Below are 14,868 nucleotides of genomic sequence, written 5' to 3'. Positions count from 1 at the left end.
GATGGCAGCGCCACTAGCGGTGGTGAGCGGCGAGGACTGTTAAGGTGGCAGAAGAGAGACCGTGTGGTCAGGCGGTAGACGTTACGCGACGTGCTGGAAGTCTCGGCGAGCACACAGTGAAGTGCTAAGAGACTTAGAGGGGACAGCAATCGAGGGTCCCTCGGGCAGCAGAAACGTAACCGTACGACAAGGAAGCTTGCAAAGGGGTGACCGGCTCTTCAGTGACCCGGGCTATGAATATTGTAGTAGAACGAGATGCTGCCGATTGGGCTGCGCTGGCGCCGTCCATCCATGGTGGTGGTCAGATTGGGGTGACCAAGAGGATGACGTCTCCATCAGCTGCAACGGCCGCAACGTTCCGCAACGCTTCGCAGGAAAACTAAACGGACGCGTCGGACAATAAGGTGGGAGAAAACTATTTAATAAAACTTTTAGGACGGATCATTTCCCAGAGGCTTTTCAAAAGAGTAAACTATTGTTAACTTGTTGTACCAGTGTAATCGCGTACTATCAGTTCCATCAACGTAACTATAATAAAATTCTGGAGGATAAAAAAAAAATGAAATTATTTTTTTTATTAAGTCGTTAAGTCCACCTAGGGGGCATAACGTAGGTGCGCCACTCTGCTCCTTCAGAGCGGAGGTGGAGCTGAATGGGGCGGTTAAACCGGTTAGGTGCCACGTGTCTCAACAGGGTAAGAAGTAATCGACCTTTTTATGGGACCTTGGTTACGAGTGTGGCACTAGCGTGTGTAGTAATAATCGTAATCATAATGTTCTCCGCCACTTCTTGGGCTCAGAAGCTCAGTAAAGCGTCGCTGATCGCGATGCTGAGCGAGGCGGGCGTGGAGCATAACCCCGATGAAGGCATTGAGGCATTAAGGGTCAAGGTGCGAGAGCTTATTCGCCGGGATGGCGATAAAGATCCGGGGACGGCAGGCAGCGTGGGAGAGTTTATTCCGATTGGTTTAAAGGTACAAAGTAGAGTCACGACTTTAATTGATAAAATACCTGATTTAAAAAGTTTGGAAATAGATCATGTTATTCGTTTCTTAATTGAGCTGAATAAAATGTTAAAATTAGGTATAGGCACTCGCGACATGTGGTATGGTGGAATGATCGCGAAGGTTCCGGAAAAATTCAGGGAAATTTTTGCGGAAGCCACGTTAGAAGTCTGGACCGCTGATAAATTATTTAAGGTATGTTTGAGTAAAGTTTGTTCCAGTTGGTCATTAACGAAAATACGGCTACGGTATTTAGAGCGAACACAGAAAGAGGGGGAAAATTTGCCAGATTATGTCACTGACATAATACGTCATGTCGAAATTCTCGGTATGCCTGATGAGGAAGAGAAATTGACAGCGATTATAATGAATAACTTTCGTGAGGAATACGTGAGGTATTTTATAGGCGCGACACGTCCGGCTACGTTAGCGAGTTTGCTACAGCTAGCGGAAGTAAAGGAGATGGAGAAATTGGATAGCGCTAAGTTATTTATGCCGTCTACGGTAGCAGCAGGCATGGAAAAAACCAGACAACCGTGTAGTATTTGTCGGCGAGTTAATCACACCGAATCGCAATGTTATTACCGTAGTAAAGATGATAGGCCCCGAAAACGGGACGTAGCTGTTGCTGGGAGACGCGACCACACTAAAATTGAGTGTTGGAATTGCGGGAAATTAGGTCACTTGAAGGTGGAGTGTAAGACAAAAGGGAAATATTCAGAGGAAAAGAAACAGACTTTACAGGCCGTAGAAAGGGAGGGGAGTCACGATAGTAGTCATGAGGAACAAAGAACGCAAACTACCGGAAACGAAAACAAATGTATAAAAAAAAAATGTTGGGAATGCGGGTCCAATAATCATTTACGTGCTGACTGCACGACGACGACGTCAGAGAATATAGGCGAAAATGGGACCGAGTGTTGGGAGTGCGGTAAAAAAGGGGCACCAACGAGGAAACTGTTTTTTGAAAAAGTTTGAGGTACAAAAGGGACCGGAACCATTACGTAAGCAGAAACCGCTTAGTTCTATTACTGTGCCTATTATGATTGGAAAAATCCCCGTGCATTGTCTGGTGGATACGGGATCTTCAAGTACATTGATAGGAAAAAAATGTTGTAATCAGTTACTCCGGGAAAATGAAATTGGGGTTATAAAGGTGAAGAAAATACCACAAGTGAAATTCACCACAGCTAACGGGGGGTTTTTGTTGTCAGAATGCGTCGTACGGGTACCTATTAGAATGGGCGAGTTTACCTGGAAATACGAGTGCTATGTACTCGATGATATAAATTATCCTGTAATTTTAGGGATAGATTTTTTGTCTCATACACAGGCGATAGTTGATTTTCGTCGAGGTAAACTGTGTTTCGGATTTAGTAACAAAAAAGGGCAGGAGGTCGACCTAGAAATAAGTAAAGGAGAGAAACAATTGTACCGGGTTGCGGAGAATAAAGAAAGAAAGGACATGATTGAATATTTTCAAGAAAAATATGCCGATGTTTTGACTGACAAACTGGGACATTGTACGGTTTTACCGTATCGTTTTCATCTTAAGGACGCCGAGCCAGTTGTTTGTTTACCGTATAAGGTGGCTGCTGCCAAGGTCAAGCCGTTTCGTGCGATAATCGCAAAAATGTTGGATGAAGGAGTAATTGTAAAGTCAAACAGTAAATATGCTAGTCCGGCATTTTTGGTGCCGAAAGGCAAAGGGAAACCATCGGCGTATCGCTTAGTTACGGATTTGAGGAAGGTAAACTTGAAGTTATGCGCAGACCCCTTTCCGGCCCCGAGTGTGGATATGGCGTTGTTACAGCTCGGAAAAGCGAAGTATTTTACTATATTAGATTTAAACCAAGCGTTCCTCCAAATCGAGTTACATCCGGACTCGAGAGAACCCTTATCCTTTGTTACGCCGTGGGGGCACTATAGCTGGTGCCGCATGCCGTTCGGATGTAATAATGGTGTACAGGCGCTATCACGAGTACTAGAGCAGGTGTTAGGTAAATATCAGTATGAGTTTGTTTTTAATTATATTGATGATGTCTGTATATTCAGCAAAGATTGGGAAGAACATAAGGAGCACATTGAAAAGGTATTGAAAGCATTGAGCGCGGCGGGTTTAACGGTAAACCCAAATAAAGTAACGTGGGCTCAGGAACACACGAAATTTCTAGGATTTATCATATCAGAAGGTCAGTTAAGATTAGATCCCGATAAGGTAGCCGCGGTCGTAAATTTTCCCCGGCCAACAAATTTAAAAGCCGTTCGCAGATTTTTGGGGATGTGTGGGTACTATGCTAAGTTCATTCCGGACTACGCGAATAAGACTGACGCTTTAAATTTGCTGAAAAGAAAAGGAATTGATTTCGTCTGGGCAGACGAACAAGAAAAATCGTTTAAATTTTTGAAACGCGCTTTGACCACGCCGCCGGTACTGACGCTACCGGATTTTGAAAAAGAATTGGTTTTACAGACTGATGCCAGTGGTATTGCGGTAGGTGCAGTATTAAATCAGCGGGTCGAAGGGGCTTTAAAACCGGTAGCTTATGCTAGCCGCTTACTAAATGCCAACGAAAGGAAATATTCGACGTATGAAAAAGAGTGCTTGGCATGCGTGTTTGGCATGGAAAAATTCAGTGAATACTTAGAACCGGTACAATTTCAAGTAGAAACGGATAATCAGGCACTTACTTGGTTATTAAAATCACAGAAGGCATTAGGACGACTTAGCCGGTGGGTGATGAGGTTAATGCGTTTTAATTTTACAATCAGCCATATCAAAGGTACCGATAATAAGGTCGCGGATTGTTTGTCGCGTATGTTTTCTGAGGAGCGCCCCGACGCGGAGGACGACGTCACGAGTAGTAGTGACGAGAATAACTACAATAGAGGTACATTATGTATCTTAAATCAAGTACCGGCTATCTTTGTAGATCTAAAGACGAAGCAAACGAACGACCCAGAGTGTGAGAAAATAAAAAAGAAAATCGAGGAAGGGAGTAAAGAGTATGTAGTTAGAAGCGGATTGATAGGGAAAATTGATAAAAGGGGCCAGTTTGGAGTGTTTTTACCGCGGGAATTGCGGAGGCTCGCATTTCAGTATTATCACGACACGTTTTTCGGGGCTCATCAAGGGCGAGAACGAACCTTGCAGCGGATTAAGCGTGAATTTTTTTGGCCCGAGGTGAATAAAGAGGTACAAGCATGGGTGAAGGAATGCGATATTTGTCAGAAAACGAAACCAAGGAATAAAAAACCGCAAGGAAAACATCAGGCGTCAGTGGCGAGAAAACCCTGGGAAAGAGTATATATGGATGTTTTCGGTCCTTTACCGCGGAGTAAAACCGGATTTAAGTATATTCTATTGCTTATTGACAGCTGTACCAAGTTTGTATTACTATTTCCGATGCGTCAAACGCGATCACAGGATATAATAGGTATTTTGACGGAAAGAGTTTTTCCAATATTCGGGTCACCGTTAAACATGGTAACCGACAACGCCACGTATTTTGTGTCACAACAAATGAAATGTTTAGCGATAAACTGGGGGGTAAAGTTTATTCAGATAAGTGCGTACCGGCCCGAGTCCAATGTGGCGGAGAGGGCCAATCGTGATCTGAAATACGCCTTGAAGGCATACCAAACACACGCTCGTGAACATACTCGTTGGGATCGTGGTCTGTATTAAATAGGATTATGTTTTAATAATGTTAAAAGTGGGGCGACAGGAGTAACACCGGCTGAAATGTTTTTTGGCAGGCGCTTGTACCATCCGTTGATAAACGCGTGGTGTTACAGTTATGTTACAAGTGAGGATGATAATCGAGTATTCAGTCAACAAGACTGGGAAATAGCCCTAGATAAGTTGAGGAAGCATAGGGAAAGACTTAGGGAAAGATATAACCAAGGTCGTATAGAAGTAACGGTAAAAACAGGAGATTTGGTTTTGGTGGAGACACATTATCTGAGTAACAAAGCGCAGAATTTTACGGCGAAATTAGCGCCGAAATATGTCGGACCTTATCGAGTCCTGAAGTTTTTAACTCCAGTGACTGTCCAATTAGGTGAGGTTAAAGACAATACCATTGTTAATAAAGTTCATGTTTCTCATCTAAAACATTATGTAGCCCAGAATGATGGACAGTAGCAATATGTAAATAATTGTATACTTTTTGTAATTACGATTGTATCATGTAAGTCAGGAATATGTGTGAGTTAGTTGTATTAGTTTCATAGCTAATAGTTACAAAAATATTGTAATTAAAACCATTGATAACAAAAGTTTAAAAGCCTCTGGTAGGTAGGGAGTGCAACTTGTAAAAAAAAAAAAAAAAAAAAAAAGCCTCTGGTAGGTAGGGAGTGCGATTTGTGGGGCTTCGAAAAAAAAAGGCAGTTTTTTTTATAAGTGGGGGGAGGATAAAACGGTTATTACGTTTTAAACGGCCGCGCCGCTGTGACGTCAGGTGGGCTCAAGTTACACGGTGGTTGGTAGTCGCGCATGCGCAAGGTGATGGCAGGGCCACTGGTGATGGCAGCGCCACTAGCGGTGGTGAGCGGCGAGGACTGTTAAGGTGGCAGAAGAGAGACCGTGTGGTCAGGCGGTAGACGTTACGCGACGTGCTGGAAGTCTCGGCGAGCACACAGTGAAGTGCTAAGAGACTTAGAGGGGACAGCAATCGAGGGTCCCTCGGGCAGCAGAAACGTAACCGTACGACAAGGAAGCTTGCAAAGGGGTGACCGGCTCTTCAGTGACCCGGGCTATGAATATTGTAGTAGAACGAGATGCTGCCGATTGGGCTGCGCTGGCGCCGTCCATCCATGGTGGTGGTCAGATTGGGGTGACCAAGAGGATGACGTCTCCATCAGCTGCAACGGCCGCAACGTTCCGCAACGCTTCGCAGGAAAACTAAACGGACGCGTCGGACAATAAGGTGGGAGAAAACTATTTAATAAAACTTTTAGGACGGATCATTTCCCAGAGGCTTTTCAAAAGAGTAAACTATTGTTAACTTGTTGTACCAGTGTAATCGCGTACTATCAGTTCCATCAACTTAACTATAATAAAATTCTGGAGGATAAAAAAAAAAATGAAATTATTTTTTTTATTAAGTCGTTAAGTCCACCTAGGGGGCATACATTGACAAAATTTTCCCCTGCATGTCATTAGGGAATACAGGCGATGATAAACTAAGTAAAAATTTAGACGCACAAAAATTCTCGATTAACTTATTTTCATATGAATAAATTTATTTTGGTTAGTTTAAAGTTATTGATACTTTAGTCTTGTAGCATTATCACATCTGTGAAAATTAGAAATTATTTTTTCACTACGTGTGTGTGATTGCACAAGACAAAAGATTTCCATCACTATTAAATTTAAAAATGTATACAACGTTATATTCTTCAACCTTATATAGCAAAATGAAATAAATCAATGTCGTCTAATTTCTTTTTGCAGTTGTAAGCTTAAAAATAAATATTAAATGATTTTCGAAATACTTGATATATCGAAATATCGATATATTTTTTTGCGATATATCAAAATATTACTTCTATATTACTAAAAATATTGATATAATATATATATATATTTTTTTATCAACATGCCTTATGTGATCAGTCTTGTTACCCGCTCTCGCCTCCGCAACAATCGCACAAGTACACATTTACCGATCTTTCACGTGCCTCGCCACACGCTGATGGGCGCCATTTGCTACCTCAATAGTCGAATCCTAGGGCACCACCACATGTATAATGGGCATGTGGACCCGGCTACTCTGTTCTCAGGGCCGTGACGTAGCCCGTGTGTGGCGAAGCCCGTTTCCCCCTGTAACACTCAAAACCTCCGAAGTACGATGACAGGTGCATGAAGCTCCTTCCTCTCGCAGCGCTCGCGACTCACTCACCGTTCATCCTCGCTCGGCAACTCTCGGGAGCGGAGCACTGACGTCACATTGGTGGGCGCTGGCCGACACACGCACGCACACACACTTCGGCGGGCGGTCGTAGAGGGTGGTGGAAGGAGGGGGCTCGCAGCGTGTAAGGGGAGATGTGGTGGCACATCGTGCTCAGAAGGGCGCAGCCCGGGACGATGTCAATGTTGTTTTGTTGATGATATGATTCTATACATAAAATAGAATATTATTAATACCTAATTTGTTTAATCATTATCACTGATTGGGTTGTTGGATAAAAAATAATTATGCAGAAAAATCTAAATTTCGCAAATCATGTTACTTTTTTTCCACCAATAATTATTTTTGTAATTGAGTTCTACATGGTGTAGGCCTTAATCGGTAACAAATAATTTTTAATACATTCAATTTAAAATGTTTATCTTATTCGTGAATATCTATTATTTTTCTAATACAGAACCTAGTTAAAAGATATATTTAGTCATTGTCAGTAAAATGTTTTTAATAATTTTTTATTATAATATTTGTATTGCTATTTGCTAGCCATATGCCCATTTACAAAATGTTTCAAATTTTATTTAATTTGTACTTAATTAGCTGTTTTGTCTTTGTCTGCTTATTAGTCATTACTGACACAATGTTTAAAGTAATCTCAAATTCTTCAAATGTGTTCACGTCTATGTTTATGTAGCAGGTATTCTATTCATAATCTATTACCTTGTTTGTTGAACATTCAAGTTGAAGATTTAAAAATCTTATTATATTTTGTAATTTGGCATATAAAATAATTTTTCTACCCTTAATGCTAGTATTTTTCATAAATACTTTCAAACTTGAGCAATAAATATATACATATACACTTGTTCCATTTCATAAGTGTTGAGTGTGTTGCTTGCTTTTGACAGGATATTGTTTTTAGTACTTATAATTCTCTTTAAAAATTTTAGACAGATTTTTGTAATTTTTTTCAAAATACTTTGCAAAAGTTTCTCTTGCTGTGCTTTTATAACGAAATATTCACTTCCACTCAGGGGCACGACAACTAAATTTCCAAACGGGGGGGGGGGCAATATACCTTTTTATAAAGAATCATCGATCCCCCCTATTGAAGCGGGGGGTCCGGGGGTCCTCCCCTGGGAAAATTTGTATTTCAAGGTGAAAAATGGTGCTATTTAAGCAGTTTTATTATCTAAAAATTGATTACGCAGCACTTTCTTTGCCCCCGTTTGCCCCCACTTCAAGGTTTCAGAGGGGGGGGGGGGGGCAAAATACCCTTGCCCCCCCCCCCCCCCCCCCTGTTGTTGCACCCCTGCTTCCACTAAATCTAAGTGTTGTGTGTTTCTGTTCTAGTTGAGCACATAAAGCCAGAAAGAAAAAATATGTATGGTTTAAGTATGGCCAAAGAAAAGAAAGGAAAGGTGATAATTTGATTGTGGGTATCAAATAAATTATTATATTTCCATTTTGACTAGTAGGTAGCGTAGCCAGGATTTGTGTATAGGGGGGTTAAGAAGCATGGTCCCTCCACCCCCTCACCCCCTATTAAAGTGGGGGGTCCGGGGGTCCTCCCCCGGAAAAATTTGGATTTTAAGGTGTAAAATAGTGCTATTTGAGCAGTTTTCGGTACTTAACTTTAAATATTGTAATGGTAAAAATATTAATTTTTTAATAAAAAAATTGTTTAAGTGATGAAGTAAGAAATTAATTAAAGATATTTTAATCAATCCAAGTGCCTTGTCCACGTCCACGTCCACTCAAAATCATAAATCATGCTCGAAGCTTGACAATAAAATAAAAGGAATAAAAATGGTTGAGTTTCGGCAGAACTGGCCTATTCCTGGAAACAATTAGCTTAAGCTTGAAGAATTACCCAGTCACCACCTGCTTATAATTACCGTGCTGGTTAAATACAATAGGTTGAAGATATTTGAAAACTTGGGACCCATCACGGCGTCACAACCTTATAACTTCTGCTCGCGACAAGAGTAGGGGAAGGGAAGGAGAATCGGTATGGTTCGCTTACTCTTCCCCTCCAGTGCAGTGGCCGGTGATAGCAATAAGACACCCAGACTTTTAGCTAACCTGCTTTCAGATAAGAAAAAAATGATGGCTAAGGGAGGGGGGTGGTTAGAACCCCTAACCCCCCCCCCCCCCCCCTGGTTACACCCCTGATTTTGATTTGACCACAAATGCTTCAAATTGCACAAGGACTCCACTAACCTAAATGTAACTGTGAAATTAATAACTGCCATTTTACAAGAAGCTAATCTAGTGCTGATTGGTGTAACTCTCTCATTATTTCCCCAAATCTTAAAGGTTATCGTTCCATTTAGCTTTGGAATCCCACTGAGTGCACCAGCTAAAATGTCATTTAGTGTAGGAAAGTATGTGTTTCTGTTTAAATGGAGTTGCCTGAATAACAAAGTATTCAATGTGCAACCGATTTTCAGAATATGTAACACAACGTTTTAACATTTCTCTTTACATACTGTACTACAAATAAATAAAAATGTTTTCATCCTGTTTAAGATTTATTTTGTATCATTTTAATTTTTTTTCAATGAATTACCTTAAAGTATAATCTACATAGATTGAGAAAATCTAATGAATTTTTTGAAAATTTTTTCTACTCCCACTGTGAATATCTGTCTAATGAGAACTTGATTTAATGATCATTGATCACAGTGTTACGTGTCTGTGTAATGTACTATATAAATTTTTGTGTAAGCGACTTAGGTGTGTGCCGAGTATTGCCGCCTGGTGGCTGGCCACCTGTCAATTCTATCATCGTTGTGCGGGCCCGTCGCCATTTCCAGAAGTTGGCTGCCTGCATCAGCCCTGATGTCATCGCCACGTGACCAAGTGACTACAGTATGGGACATTGTAGAAAGAAATTTTCGTTACAAGGCTTGCTGGTATAAATAGGGGAGACCAGCAGGCAGACATCTACACTAATTAAATTAGAGCCAAGCAACAAGCGACCACCATTTTACTTCCTACTGGACCGTGAGCCACCTTAATTTTAAATTCGCACACTTCTGCCCCGCCATCGTTTCCAGTGATTCGAACAAAGTGACGGGGTTGAATTCTTGATTGATGTCCCACACAGCGAGTTATGGGAACGTAATAGTTCCCGGTATCGCTGTCACACGCTCCCGGCCGAGCATGTGAGAAAACGGCGGCGGCTGAAAAGCGGAAACAGAGGAGAAGAGTGTGTGCCTACTGCCAGAGCACAAGCTACCTTCACACCGTACTAACTACCGCCCGATCACTGCCACGAAGCATCACACTGTCAGACAGAGGGGCGTCAAAGACTCAACTGAACTTAGCCATTGTCATCAGGTAAGACACCAATCTTTATTTTGCAACAAGGACTTAGCCCATCTCCGCAGAGGATGAGTGCAGAACCTGAAACAAAAGCTAAGAGATAACGAGTAACGCAAATGTGACATTGCACTAGTTATTTCTACAATGGAAATGTGCAGTACGACTAGACTTCGGAAACTTAGTAGCAAGCCAGCCAAGGAAGTGATGGAGTTCGTAAGCTCATGAAGAGTATTGCAGTTTGTTGCTACAGGACTCTGTTCGAAACAGGTAACATTTCATTTAAGAAGTTGCGAGAAATATCTTGGAGATTCTAATTTATTAAATTGTTTATAATGAAGTAATTTTGTGAGAATTTTAAATATTGTTTGCACTGTTACTAACTTAGTTGTGTATAAATTTATGACAGCCAATGTATTTAGGTAGTAAAGTTCAATCTTAATTAATGTTCAGTTGAACTGTGATATAATACTGTACCTACAACCTTAATTTCATTTCCAGAAATTGTCTTGTACAAGTAATTTTTGAAGCAAAGGCCTTATATATAATTTGTGTTAAATTTACATCTGCAGGTGTGTAATTACGTATTACATATTTTGTGTTTGCAGGAAGTTAGTCGTTCATAAGTACAACTGTACTACAAGACAGTGTATGAACCAGAGAACATATTCAATGTTTGTGTTTGTCTCAAATGTAGTTTGCAAATAAAACTGTTTTAACACATAGCAATTCTCTATCTCATTATTAAAAACTACCGTCTAGTGTTGTACCTCCTGGGGTAGAACACTGGGCACGAATAGTATCTATTCTCACCATTTACGGACCAGTATCTCATCTACAGAAATTATAGAAATGCTTTACTCACAAATGAAAGAAAGAGGTGGTGGTGTTTTGATAGCAGTTAACAGACACACATTTACATAACTATGACTACCCTGGAATAGAAGCTGTTCGAATAAAAATTATAACATTGCCAACAAATTTTCTACCACTTGGTAATATCTATTGAATATAACAACACCTAATACATATCTTTTATTTTGAAGCTTAAGAAGACAATCTCGCCACCTGTCAAGATTAATTTATTGTACTTGGTGACTTCAATGTTCCTGGTGTCGATTGGTCCAATAAACATACTACTAAAATCTCTCATACACATATCAAAATAAGGCTTAATTTTACATCAAGTTTTGACCTATTACAGTGCAACGAAACTCTATCTAAAAATCTTTTAGATCCCTTTTTTTTTTTACCAATTTTTCTCAATGAGTAGTAACTCAAGTGGTTGAAGTTCTTATTAAAGAAGACTTGTATCATCCTACTTTCAATATCAAAACTATCAAGAACAGTTTCCCCTACAATAACAAATCATCTTTTGTGTTTAGAAACTATAAACACTGTGATTTTCTTGGTCTTGACAATTCTATAAAATATTCATGATTGGTCCAATTTGTATAAATCCTCTTCTTGAACAATCAAATACTTTATATGTTAAATTAAAATAATAAATTACTTCATCCCAACTACAAAAAAAGTCTTTTAAATACCCTCACTGGTTCTCAAGAGACTAATCCAACCCCTGAAATTAAACATTGTCATTAACTGTACAAAAGGAATGAAAATGCATTATACTTTTTTTCACATTACCACACACAAGTTAAAATTCTAATTGAGTGTGACAAAATGCAATGGATCCGAACAATTAACAATATCAAGAACCACCTTAAATATTTTTGGCACTATATCAAAGTAATGACAGACTGCTTTTATGAACGTCACTAAAATTGAATGGTGTTAATCTAGTGATCATAATTTATCAATGTTTCTGGTTAATATTTTTCAACTGTTTGTGTCGTTAACAACATGTAACCTCTGAAAGTTCCAATCCCAGATATGTGCCTTGAAACTACCTGTGTTTACCATTTCTGAAAGCCTTATATGGCCTTAAAATCTTCTATGTCTACGGTCCTGATGGAATACCAATTTTCATTTTGAAAGGTTGCTCTTACTAGTGCCTCCATTTAAACATGTTTAACACGAGTCTAAAATCCCAAGTTTTTCCAAAAAAAATGGAAAATAACTAGGGTTATTCTGATTCACAAAAGTGGTACCAAGGAAACGGATAGATGCCTGCTATTGTGATCCAGCTAAAGCCTTTGATACTGTTAATAATTCTATATTACTTGGAAAGTGATCTAATTTTGGTTTATAAGTGACAATTACATCAATAGTTTCTCTGGGTATCTTAAAAATAGAAGTCTTTTTGCATCCATTAAACTCCTCTATTTAAAGCTAGTTCTGGAGTACCTCGGGAAGGTACATTGTCACATGTACCAGGGGCAGCTCGGACTCTACCGCAGGGGCGCATGCACAGTTTTGGAGGCCAGGACTATTGGGGGGGTTTATGGAATACCCCCCATATCAGAAGGGTCTCTGTGGTATTTTTGAAATTCAGATGGAAGTCTGTGAATTTCGTTGCTTTCTGAGGGTAATTTATTGCTCTCTAAAGTTCAATAGGTATAATATATTAATCATAAGAATAATTAAAATGTATAATTGTATGTCAACAAACTTTAATACCGTACCTGTAAATGTCACAAAATTAACGGTTAAGAGTAAACTTGTGTTAATATGTGATTACCCCACAACTTGTACAGTAATGTAAAATATTACAAATTTGCAGGTGAATGTACACAGTAGAACCCTGTTATAACATTTATCAAAGAGGCAATAGGAAAAAACATACAAGACATATCAATTTAATTAGCTCTTCTCCGTGTTAAAATCACTGATAGGTTTATTCGATGCTTGAATTTGCTTAATTCAAACAAACAATTTTCTTTTAACACATGAAGCTTTGTGCTTCTATTTTCTTTCTCTTTATAGACACACTACCAAATTTCTGTACAAGTGTCTCACAATTCACAATGATAGCATCAGATTGGAAATGCTAATGTCCAATACCTTCACTACTTTTGAACATGTGTTTTCTGTGGATTCCTATCTATGAATGAAATTAATTCAACTCTATAAGCAATAAAAAAAAATTAATTTTGTGCCATCGTGAAACGGTTGACAACTAAAATAATGTAGAACTATGTATATACATCTGAAAAAACACTGAATCACAAGAAATGAAAGGATTTGTTATTTTGTTTTTCAATACAAAAGCTGTGAATATATGTAACTATGATATATAGAATATGCAGAGGTTTTAATTTTTTTTTTTTTTTTTTTTTTTTTTTTTGCATTTTATGAAATTTATACAACAAATTTTACAAGTGAAACATTATACACAGGAAGTAAATACATATGGGGAAAATTTTGGGACTTTGAAAATATGTTATAAGCAGGAAAACATTACAGGCAGGAACATTATAACAGGGTTCTACCTACTGAAGTTTCATTTAATTACAAACTGTAATCACCTGCCCTTCTGAGAAGCAAATTCATCTATGACAGGATCCGGATGATTAAGAAGTTCGTAGATTGCCTCCTTTTCAATAGATATTATGCCCAAACCATTAAGCCCTTTTCCAGTCACTGTAGCTCTCAAATTTTGTTTAATCCTTCTCATGTGCTATATTATACTTTGTTTAATAAATATAAATCTTTATTCATGAAATACTAATTTGTTACTGATTTACTTTTCTTATAGTTTTCAAATATGTTAAATATGAATTGTGTATTTTAATATTATATTATGACCAATTCCCAATTTTGAAAATGGTTAGGACCAGGTCTGCCCGCTGTTCTCTACTTTAAATATATTTATTGACATCACTCAGGTTCTTAATCACTACTGGTGTAATGCTTGCGGACAATTTCAAAATTTATATAAAAATTACCACTCAATGATTTTCTTAATCAAAACTGACATTAAATAAATTAATAATTGATGCTAACTTAATCCTGTTAATCTCAACAAAGATAAATCCAAAATATATTTTACCAGGAAGTATCACCCAATTAAATATGATTATAAATTGTATAACATGCTACTTTCCAAAAATTCCACTAGATAATATATTGGCATAATTTTGGGTTTTAAATTACATTATCAGCATGCAGATTATTTTATCTATAGTTCCCATAGAACCCTAACATTAATTAAAGCAATTTTATGCTAAAAATTCTGATTCCAATTTTTATTAATTAGATCTTAAATACTGTTCAGTAATTTGGAACAATATCAACACATCTTGTAGTGACAAATTTGAAAGAATACTAAACAAAATAAAGTTATTAACCCAAAACAATTTTTTTAAACTATTTTAGTTTTCCTTTCTGACAGCAGAACATGTTTAAATTTACTTTTTGTTTATAATTAAATTATAAATATATTCTAGTAAATACTACACTTAGTTCCTCAATTCAGTATTTATATATTATCCTGCGTAAAATCATGACCATACGGATATTTAACTTATTTAAAATTGTGACACGCCCACCGACAGTTATCAGACTTGGATGGTGGGCATAACAAATATACAAGACAAACTCAAGGTTAACACCACAAACATATGGACTCCCAACCCTAACGGCACCATTGCAGGTGAGAACAGCACATGGCCAACACACGAAGGCAGAAGTACTATATATTAGCGGTGACTAATCTCTAATTTT

The sequence above is a fragment of the Bacillus rossius genome, chromosome 1 (genome assembly GCF_032445375.1).
Source record: "Bacillus rossius redtenbacheri isolate Brsri chromosome 1, Brsri_v3, whole genome shotgun sequence".
NCBI classification, from domain to species: domain Eukaryota; kingdom Metazoa; phylum Arthropoda; class Insecta; order Phasmatodea; family Bacillidae; genus Bacillus; species Bacillus rossius.
This window is presented reverse-complemented; position numbering follows the sequence as displayed.